At 48.3% G+C, this 10,797-nt stretch overlaps 1 protein-coding gene across 9 annotated transcripts in view; it reads right to left on the reverse strand.

Moving 5' to 3' along the window:
* The window catches only part of SUN1 (Sad1 and UNC84 domain containing 1), a 50,561-nt gene that overhangs the window by 39,397 nt on the left and 367 nt on the right, over window positions 1-10,797 (reverse strand). The gene's annotated exons all lie outside the window — the stretch shown is intronic.

A 10,797-nucleotide genomic window follows, 5' to 3' on the forward strand; every position in this document is an offset into this window, starting at 1 on the left:
AGCACACACAGGCAAAGGGCAGGTCCTCTGTTTCGGCCGAGCTTTCTTACAAACCTAAGGAATTAAGTATCTTTTTTTTTAATTTAGTTTTCTGAGAGACAGAGACAGCACGAGCAGGGGAGGGTCAGAGAGAGGGGGAGACACAAAATCAAAGCAGGCTCCAGGCTCTGAGCTAGCTGTCAGCACAGAGCCCGACGCGGGGCTCCAACCCACGAACCGTGACCTGAGCCGAAGCCGGACGCTCAACCAGCTGAGCCACCCAGGCACCCCAGGAATTAAGTATCTTTATAAACATGCAGTTCTTAGCAGGATTCTAAAATCAGATTTTAAAATATTATTTTTTTTTTAAATGTTAAGAGGCGTGGGTGGCTCAGTGGGTTAAACATCTGACTCCTGATTTCAGCTCAGGTCTTGAACTTAGGGTCGTGACTTTGAGCCCCACACTGGGCTATGGGCTGGGCAAGAAGCCTACTTCTAAATAAATAGGTAAACAAAATAAATTAATAAAGTAAAATGCTCTTAAGTTACACTATGCTTCTCTTTATAATTAAAAAAATTTTTTTAATTTATTTTTGAGAGACAGTGTAAGCAGGGGAGGGTCAGAGAGAGAGGGAGACACAGAATCCAAAGCAGGCTCCAGGCTCTGAGCTGTCCACACAGAGCCCGATGCGGGGCTCGAACCCACAAGCCGTTAGATCATGACCTGAGCTGAAGCCAGATGCTCAACCGACTGAGCCCCCCAGGCGCCCCGTTACGCTTCTCCTTTAATGCCCTTTGAGTACCTATGGTTATACTGATACCATATGGTAGAGATGAAAACACAAAGCTCAGTTTTTGTTCTTGAATGCTTTAACCAAGAATGAACTTGGGGCGCCTGGGGGCTCAGTCTGTTGAGTGTCCTACTCTTGATTTCGGCTCAGGTCATGATACCAGGGTTGTGGGGGCGGGAGCACAGAGCTTGCTTGGGATTCTCTCTCTCCCTCTGCCCAAACCCCACTCATTCACACTTTCACTCTCTCTAATATATATATACATATATATATATATATATATACACACACACACACACACACATATATGCATATATATACACATACATACATATATATGCATATATTTTTTAATATATGTAAATGTATATGTTTTAAAAAATAGTAATTTTAGTTCTATGAGCACATATAATTTGAATTTTTACCATTTAGAATATCTATACTAATCTAGTAACAATCTAGAAAACATGCCTGAAAAATCTTGAAAATTACAAGTCACACAAGGGTTGAAAACAGAGCTTCAAGTAAACGGCAAAGCAAAGAGATAGAAAAAAACTCTGAAATACCTGAATATCTGAAAGGTATTTCAGTATCTCTGAGATAACATTAGCACACAATATTTTCTGCAGAAATGCTATCAGTTCTAAAGACAAACTGCGGGGAGAAGGCCCTCCTCTTCCCCACAGGCCACAACCGCGCCCGGGCCAGAGCGCCCAAAGATGAGCGGGCTATAAATCCAACTCCCCTTCAGCTGATTTGGTCAAAGCGCATCGAGACTCATGAGCCCAAGCGGAACGGACCAGCGCAGCCTTCCGATGGACTGGTGGGTCCTCAGAAACGCCCCGGAAACATCCTCGGAAACACCCCGCTGGGTCCCTATGCAAAGTGGCCCTCCCCGCAGAGCAAAGGTCAGCAGGGACAGCAGCAATCAAAGGGGACAGCGACAGACTCTCCTCTCAGTTCTGGGCGCAGCTCCAGACACAGCCATCTGCCACAAGAGCCCTCCCAGAGGGACAGTCTGCAAGGCCGGCACAGGGCTCCTGCTGTGCCAGGCAGCAACGGCCACCGGCCACCGGGCTTCCGACCAGGAGCTCCGGGGAGGGGCCGGGGGACGTGCATGTTAGTGCAACAAACATTCTGACACCAGCCTCACCACCCTTAGTCACCCAGGGCTCCGTTTTCAAAGGGCAGCTGCACTGCAACCGGGTGTTCCTCTGCAAACACAAACTACGTTTCAAACTAAAATAAGTCTTTAAACATTAGAACCAAATAACTGTAACTATTCTGCTCAAATCTTAATCCCGTTAAAACTAAATGATGTAAAGACTAATAAAAACACCAGTGATTTCTGCCTACAGATTTTAAAAAAAAGCATAATGTGGTCTAAGTAAAACCGTAAAAAAGTCATAATTAGGGTTAGAAATGGGCATTCGGCTATTTTTATCTTAAGAAGTAAACAATGTTAGTTAATGAAAAAGTATGACTTATACTAACCTAGAATCCTAAAAACGAACTAAGTATTTAAAACAATGAATCGAGGGCGCCTGGGGGACTCGGTTGGTTAAGCGTCAGACTTTGCCTCAGGTCCCGATCTCACGGCTTATGAGTTCCAGCCCTGAGTTGGTCTGGCTTGGTCCAGGGACAGCTCGGGGCCTGGCGCTGCTTCCGATTCTGTGTCTCCTTCCCTCTCTCTCTGCCCCTCCCTAACTAGTGCTCTATCTCAAAGATAAACAAACAAAAATAAAAATAAAACAGTGAATCAGATAGAAACGACTAACACAAAAATACTTGAAAGACCCTCACAGAATGCTGTTATATGTGTGTCGTACTGTTTACACACACACACACACACACACACACACACACACAAGTATTTCAGTGTCTTTTAACCTTGTAGAAAACACACTAACTTTCAAGGTGAAACGAGAGAGGATGGGACTTCCATGTTTCACCCACACTCTTCTGTGCTGCTCAACTTTTTTAAAGATCTTGTAATCACAACAACTAACCCAGTAAGTATAATTTTCAAAAGAAAAAAAGGCCTGTCTGGTCTTCCTTTGTGAAGTGGCAGGGCTGCACCCGGAGCGCAAGGGGACACAGCGCCCAGCGCCCCGCCATCAGCCAGGCCAGGCGGGGACGGGGCCTGCTGGGTGCGGCCTAGTGCAGGACAGACGTCCTGGGACAGTGCAGCGAGCGGCAAGTCTGTGCTGAAGGAGACTTTTCAGCCTCGAGAGGAGGGTCCGTTTGGGGGCAATGAGGGGACAAGAGGAAGAGACTAGGCTGGGCAGATGGGTTCACATGAACACAGCTCGGACTTCTAGAGAAAACCCTCGTCTCGCCCTCGCACGGCCTGTTGGTAAGAGCTCCTGATGGTGTAGGAACAACCCACTTCCTCTCTAGGCGCTTAGACCATCATGGCTCAGCAGAAACCCAGAGTCAAGCTGCTCATGGCATACATTAACACGCAGGGTCCTCCCTGGAGCCCGGGCACGGGCGACACGAGACACAGCGTGCGGATCTGCCTCACACGCAGCACTGGGAGAGGCCCGCCCACTGTGCTCCCCCCACAGCAGCGACCCAGCTCGGCGTCCCGATGCTGGGACTGCAGGCCGTGGGTGGCCACTGGCCCTGGGAAGAAGGCCCAAGCAGGAGGTCTGCCTTGTTCTCTTCTTTAAAATATTGATTTACTTTTGAGAGAGAGAGATACACTTGAGGAGGGGAGGGGCAGAGAGAGAGGGAGACAGAGTCTGAAGCAGCTCCAGGCTCCAAGCTGTCAGCACAGAGCCCGACGCAGGGCTCAAACCCACAGTCCAAGAGATCATGACCCGAGCTAAAGTCAGACACTTAACCGACTGAGCCCCCAGGCGCTCCAGTTTGCCTTGTTCTTACAGATTTAGAGGATGTCAACCATACGAGTCACACATGCCTGGGGCATCCGCATCTGTCACTGAACTGGTCTGTGGTGACTTGGGCTGTACTGTCAGTCCTTCCCTGACTCTCATGTCCCTCGGGCTAAGAGAGGCTCCCGCAGCCCCAGCACACAGAGAGTCCTCGTAGCTAGTGAGGGAACCATCCGATTTTACTTCGCGCTGAGCACATCCTGATGGACGATCGCAGGGGTGTCCATATCATCCGTCAGCCTGCTCCCCCACTTCCAGCGGGTCACCCCTCCTCACCCTTGCTGCCCTGCCGTGCTGTCCCCTGCTGGCTTCCTGTAAGCACTGCAGACGACTTCCCGCCCTCCAGCCCGAACACTGCCAGAATGGTCTGTCTACAGAACCATCACCCATCCCGCTGCCTTGGCGTGCCACCACATGGCTCCCTGGCAGAAGTCACTGGAGACTGAGTGCACAGAACCTTCCACCCAGACACCTCACTTCTTTTCTCTATCTGCCACCAATCCGCAGGGGCTTCACTGAGACCCTGGACTCAGGACAACCCTCCTCTCATCCCACTTACACACCGTTCCTACACGCCTCCCTCAACGGGGAGGCTCTGATCCCCCATCCTCATTCCCTTGGTCTCTTTCCACCCCAGAGGCTCCTGGCATTTCTTCTACTCAACCTTGGAGTTCAGAGCTGAGACACCACCTCCAAGAAGCTCTCCCGGAGTCTCCAACCCCCACGTCCACATTAGATGCTTGCTGTTGTGCTCCCCAGCACCCATCGCTTGACAGAAACTGTCATAACTACCTATTAATGGGTCTTCCCCTGCACCTAGACCCCGTCTTGGAGGGCAGCGACCAAATCTCCCCTGAGCAAACGAACCCTTCCTGGTGTCCGCCCCATGGGGGCTCACTGCTGTGTGGGGTGCTTGCCTTGCCTTCACACTGAAAACCCTTGAGCCCCTCATCGGTCTCTGCTGCTCAGCAGTGCGCCTGGCAAAACCACGGGCAAGCGCTGCACATGCGTGCACAGAAAGGGTCACGCACGCCTGGCCGCCGCTGCCTTCTTCCCAGCGCATGCAAAGCACTTCTCATGCTTCCTCATTGGATCAAAACAGCTGTGTCAGCTTCATTTTATTTCCAACTCTGATTGGGAGTGATAGTTAGAAACAGCAATTACAGGATTGTATTTGTACTGTGACTGTAAACACTTAATCCACACCGGTTCTCGATAACCCTTTTTATGCTCTGTCCTCCTGTCCACGGGGCTAACACGGAGCGTTCTCTGGTGCTGAAGAGGTTTCCAGCATCAGCAGCAAGTGAAGAAATCACCCAACTGATCTGGTTTCCATATTCTAGATATAGGTCACATCTTCCAGTAATATTAACTGGAGATCAAACAAAATAAAGAATGACTAAAAAGACAACCGGGCAAAGCGCTGAGTGATTTGTTTTGAAGCTACTCAAGAACTGGCAGAGCCTTCTCACCCCACTGGGAATCGCTGCTACACCTGGGTGTTCTCCCTGCCTCTTTACATCTGGGACCTGCCTTTTTATTCCACACAAACATGAAAAGCACCTGTCACAGAGTTACCTCCTAAACTAAAATCTGCAACCAATGACTGAGTACCATGTGACTAAATGAAAGCCAATGCACCCAGATAACAAGCATGGTTAATTACAGACGCAGTTCAAACTGCAGCCGCCTAACGAACCACATGAGTTAGTTACTTAATGAAGTAGAACCAATGACAAGACACGATCGTGACAAACAGCAGATCATAAGCAGCATGTCGTGGCTGACGTCCCCATCTGCCCAGCCTGCTTATTTGGGCCCAATGGAAGTAAACGGTTTCCAACACACATGAGAAGGTCCGCACTCCTCTGCGTGACATCAAGATGGGTAAGCGGCCCAAACAGCAATGAGTTCCAAATGTAGGCAACGCAGGGAAGAAGACAGAATGGGCACAGCTATTCCACTGAAGTACCTCTGGCCTGGATCCATCACGGTCTTGCTGCCACGTGCCCTGGGAACCCAGATGTGCTTACTCCCTTTGACCACCTCTCCAGAGTCTAAGGGGCCTCCAAGGCACTGCGATTCCCTGGGCTCCTGCCTCACCCTGATTCAGGCAAGGGCAGGGGTTCTGATGCTGAAAGATGCAACTTTCATCCCATGTCACTTCTCCCAAAAATGTTGTCTGGCATTTATACAGTTAGCAAATTCAAATTGGCTCTATTTTCAGAATCTGGAGACCATCTGATCATCATAAATTCAGACCAGGAAACAATGGTTATGAGACACTCCATCAAATGCCAGCATTCTCTGAAAATAGGTCACCCAAGAATTTCCAGTTTAAAATGGTGCACTGGGTGGGATGGGGGAGAGGCCTGGGTGGCACAATTGGTTGAATGTCTGATATTTCAGCTCAGGTCATGACCCCAGGGTTACGGGACTGAGCCCCACGATGGGCTGGCACTCACCATGAAGCCTGCTTGGAATTTTCTCTCTCTCCCTCTCTCTCTCTCCTACTGCCCCTCTCCCCAGCTGGCACACACACATTCTCTCTCCTCAAAATATAAACTAAAAAATTATTTTGGGGGCACCTAGGTGCCTCAATCAGTTGAGTGTCTGGCTTCAGCTCGGGTCATAATCTCACAGTTCATGGGTTTGAGCCCCGCATCGGGCTCTGTGCTGACAGCTCAGAGCCTGGAGCCTGTCTTTGAAGTCTGTGTTTCTCTCTCTTTCTGACCCTCCCCTGCTCACGATGTCTCTCTCTCTTTCTCAAAAATAAACATTTTTAAAAAATTATTTTAAAAATGGTGCACTGAACAAAGAGGGTAGCTCCCACTCTCTCCCAACACCCCTCCCAGAAGGAAATGTTTCCTAAAGGCATATATCCCCAGAACCAAACAAAAGGAAGAAAAGACAATAACAAGAACTTGGCAGCCAGAAGCAAAGGGGTGAATGAAAACACATCTATGCCACAAAAAGCTAAATCATAAGCTTGCTATAAGGAACACGGAGAAATAATCCAACTGTCATCTGGGAACCCCCAAATGGTTAAGACAGTGCCACCCATGTACTTCCAGAAATGAGTGTGTAGTAAAGAACCAAAAACACAGGAAGACTCGAATACTGAAAGTCTGTTTAAGAAACAGATAAAACTACGTGATTATCTCAAGGGGTGCAGGAAAAGCACTTACCAAAATCCAACACTCTTTCATGATAAAAATGTTCAACAAACTAGGAACAGAGGGAGGGCTGATAAGAAGCATCTACCTAAACCCGCCGTTAACATTATATGCCATGGTGAAGGCCGAAAGCTTTCCACTCAGATCAACAAGACAAGGACGCCCACTTCCACCTCGGCTATTCACCACTGCACGGAGGTCCAGCCAGACCAATCAGGCAAGAACAAGAAACAAAAGGTGTCACATTGAAAAGGAAGAAGCGAAGCCATCTCTATTCACAGATGATATGACCTCATGTATAGAAATCCTAAAAAATTTACAAAAAAACTATAAAAGCTAGCAAATTCAGCAAGGTTGCAGGAGACAAGATCAACACACAAAAATCAGTTGTGTTTCTATAAACTAACAACGAACAAACTGGAAATAAGAAAACAATTCCTCCCACAACAGCATCAAAAAGAACAACAAATTTAGGAATAAATTTAACCAAAAAGTACAAAACTCGTACACTGAAGATTACAAAACACTGCTGAAAGAAATGAAAGAAAAAATACATGGAAGGGATTCCTTATTTGTAGACTGGAAGACTTAATATTTTGAAACACAGAAATACATTCCTAAGAGATCTACAGATTCCTACTAAGATCCCAATGGTTTTTGCAAATATGGTCAAATTAATCTTTAAATTCCTATGGAACTGCAGTGGATCCCAAATAGCAAAAACCATGTTGGAAATGAATAACAAAGTGAAAGGACTCACACTTCCTCATTTCAAAATGCACTACAAAAGTGTTGTTCCTGGCATAAAGATACATACAAAGACTAACAAGAGTCCAGAAATACATCCATACGTTTATGGTCAACTGATTTTCTATGAGGATGCCAAGATGAAAGAACAGACTTTTCAATAGTCTGTTGCTGCTACGACAAATGGACATCTACATGCAAAAGAATAAAGCTGGACCCCTACCTCACACCACGTACAATATTTACTCAAAACTGATGGAAGGCATAAATATAAGAGCTTAAACTCTTAAGACTCTTTAGTGAAAAATAGGGGTAAATATTGAAAATGGTTTCTTAGATATGATACCAAACACATAAGCAACACAAGAAAAAAGGGATGAACTGGACTTCACCAAATTTAAAACTTCTGTGGATCAAAAAATACTATCAAGGGGCGCCTGGGTGGCTCAGTCGGTTAAGCCCCCGACTTCGGCTCAGGTCAGATCTCACGTTCGTGGGTTCAAGCCCCGCGTCGGGCTCTGTGCTGACAGCTAGCTCAGAGCCTGGAGCCTGCTTCCAGTTCTGTGTTTCCTTCTCTCTCTGCCCCTCCCCCTCTCATGCTCTGTCTCTCTCTGTATCAAAAAAAAAAAAAAAATACTATCAAAAGAGTGAAGGGACAACCAAAGAATGGAAGAAACTATATGCAAATCACACATCTGATAAGGGTCCAATATTCAGAATATATACTCTTAGAACTCCACAAAAAGACAAACAACCCAATTTAAAAAATCGGCAAAGAACCTGAATTGATAATTCTCCAAAGGAGATACACAAACAGCCAACCAGTACATGAAAACCTGCTCACTAGTCAGTCGGTAAGTGCAAATCAAAAGGAGGCTGTTGTAAACGGTCAGTGCGGGAGAGGACCCTTGCACCCAGCTGGTGGGAATGTAAAATGGTGCCGCCACTGTGGAAAACAGTTTGGTGGTTCTCAACACGTTAAGTGGAGCCACTGTGTGACCCAACAACTCCACTCCTAGATACATACCCCAAAAACTGAGAACAAGTCCTCAGAAACTTGAATACACATGTTCTCAGGAGCATTATTCACTGTAAACAAAAAACGAAAACAACTCAGAGGTCCTCTACGGACGAACGGATGAAAGAACTGAGGTACTTTCACACTGCGCACTATCATCCAGCCATAGGAAGGCATGAAGCGTGACATGTTACAACATGGATACACCGTGAAAGAACTATGCTAAGGAAAACAAGGCAGACAGGAAAGGCCACATCACATACCCTATGAACCCACATATTTAAAAATCCCAAACATACAAAGGTATAGACAGAAAACAGGTTAGCAGACACTAGAGCTTGAAAGCAGGCAGCAATGGGGGCGGGCCTGGAATCGGGTTTGGGACTCCCCTGGAGGGTGCAGGACAAGCAACTGTGAAACTAGATGGTGGTGATGACTGTGTACCACACTGAACGACAGTGAGCTGTGCAGACAGACTCTGTGTTTGGTGTTCTACCACATGACAGAAAAAAGTAGTAGTGAGCTACCAGGACTGAACTCGCTCCCGACCCTCCCTTAAAAAAGACTGGAGCATAAAACCAAGGGTTCTCTACACCAGAGGATAGGAGGGGTCCCCAAGTGTAGGATGTCTTACTGGAGGGGGGGCGGGGCATGGCCTTACAATCTTTGAAGGCCACACCCACACTCTTCCAGCCAACTCTGAAAACAAGGCAAGAGACTGGAAAGCCCTTGAGAATTTAAAAAACCCAACAAAAGGACCTGAAGATAAGGAAAGACTGCTGCTATCAGCCAACGGAGATAGACCAAAGCAGGTGCGCAGAACCTCCAAAGGGCTATGGGGGACCCCATTCGCACATCGATGCGTCCAAGATTACCCAACATTTCCACAAGGAAGCAGCAAAGCAAGCAAAGCCTGAGGTTACAAAGGAGAGAATGAGGTGCTACCACATTTACAAAATAAGAAATACATCACTAAGTTTTAGAAGAAAAAAACTCCGGGAAATTTAAAATATGATGGCCAAGGGGCACTTGGGGGGCTCAGTCAGTGGAGGAATCAACTTAGACTCAGGTCATGATCAGGTTCGTGGGTTCCAGCCCTGGGTCGGGCTCTGTGCTGAGCCTGCTCTCCCTCTCTCTCTCTCTCTCTGCCCCTCCCCCAAGTGCTCCCGCGCGCTCTCTCTCTCTCTCTCAAAAATAAACAGTAAAAAAATTATTTAAATATTATGGCCAAAATAAAATGCTAAACAAAGGAGTTACAAGAAAATTGGGGAAATCTCCTACAAAGTGAAACAAAAAGACGAAAATGGAAAACGGCAGGGGTAAAAATCTTATTTTTAAGTAGAAATAAGGTCCAAGCGGCCCAATGCCCAAATAATAGTATTTCTAAAATACACCGAAAAAAAGGAAACTGAAACAAGATAAAGAGGAGAAAATCGTCAAAGAAAATAACTTGAGAAAATTTCCAGAACTAACTAACCATCGTGAGTTTCCCGACTTGGAAGAACTATAAACGGTCCACCGACATGGATGAAAAGAAACCAAAAGCCAAGGCTCTGAGCGCAGAAGCGCCAGGGAGTAAAAACGGCTCGTACACGCAGGACCCAGAGCGAGGGCAGCTCCCCCGGGACAGCAGCCCTGGGGGCTCAGGAAACGCCCACGAAACCGGGAAGACTTTCCGACCTGGGGTTAGGGACACAGGCACTGGAGGGCCGAGCGAGGGGGGCGCTGGGGGGCCCTGCCAACAAACAGCGGCAGCGCTGCAGCCAGCGGGCTACCCCGCGGTGGGACACCGCAAGTGCAGCCGGGGACCGGGCCCGGGGCTCGCCCCTGCGAGGTGGGGTGGGGGCCCCGCCCGGCCGCGCAGGTGCATTCGGTCAGAGGGCTGCAGACCAGGAAAAGGGGGACGTCCCGAGCCGGACAGGCGGGGCGCCCCCCAACCCAACCCACGACTCCTGAGAGGCCGAGCACCCCGAGGCCGGGCACAGGGGTAAGGGGTGCCCGAATGAGACGAGTAGGGGGAGTCGGGGGTCGGGGTCGTCCGGGTGTTGGGGGGGCTGGGGTCGGGGTCGCCCGCGTTTGGGGGGGTCGGGGTCTGGGGACGCCAGCTCGCCCAGCTGTGTGGGCGTGAGCGGGGATCAAAGGTGCGTGGGTGAGGGGGTGGCGATGGCCCGAGTGTAAGACAGGCG

This window comes from Suricata suricatta, chromosome 8 (genome assembly GCF_006229205.1).
Source record: "Suricata suricatta isolate VVHF042 chromosome 8, meerkat_22Aug2017_6uvM2_HiC, whole genome shotgun sequence".
Lineage (NCBI taxonomy): Eukaryota > Metazoa > Chordata > Mammalia > Carnivora > Herpestidae > Suricata > Suricata suricatta.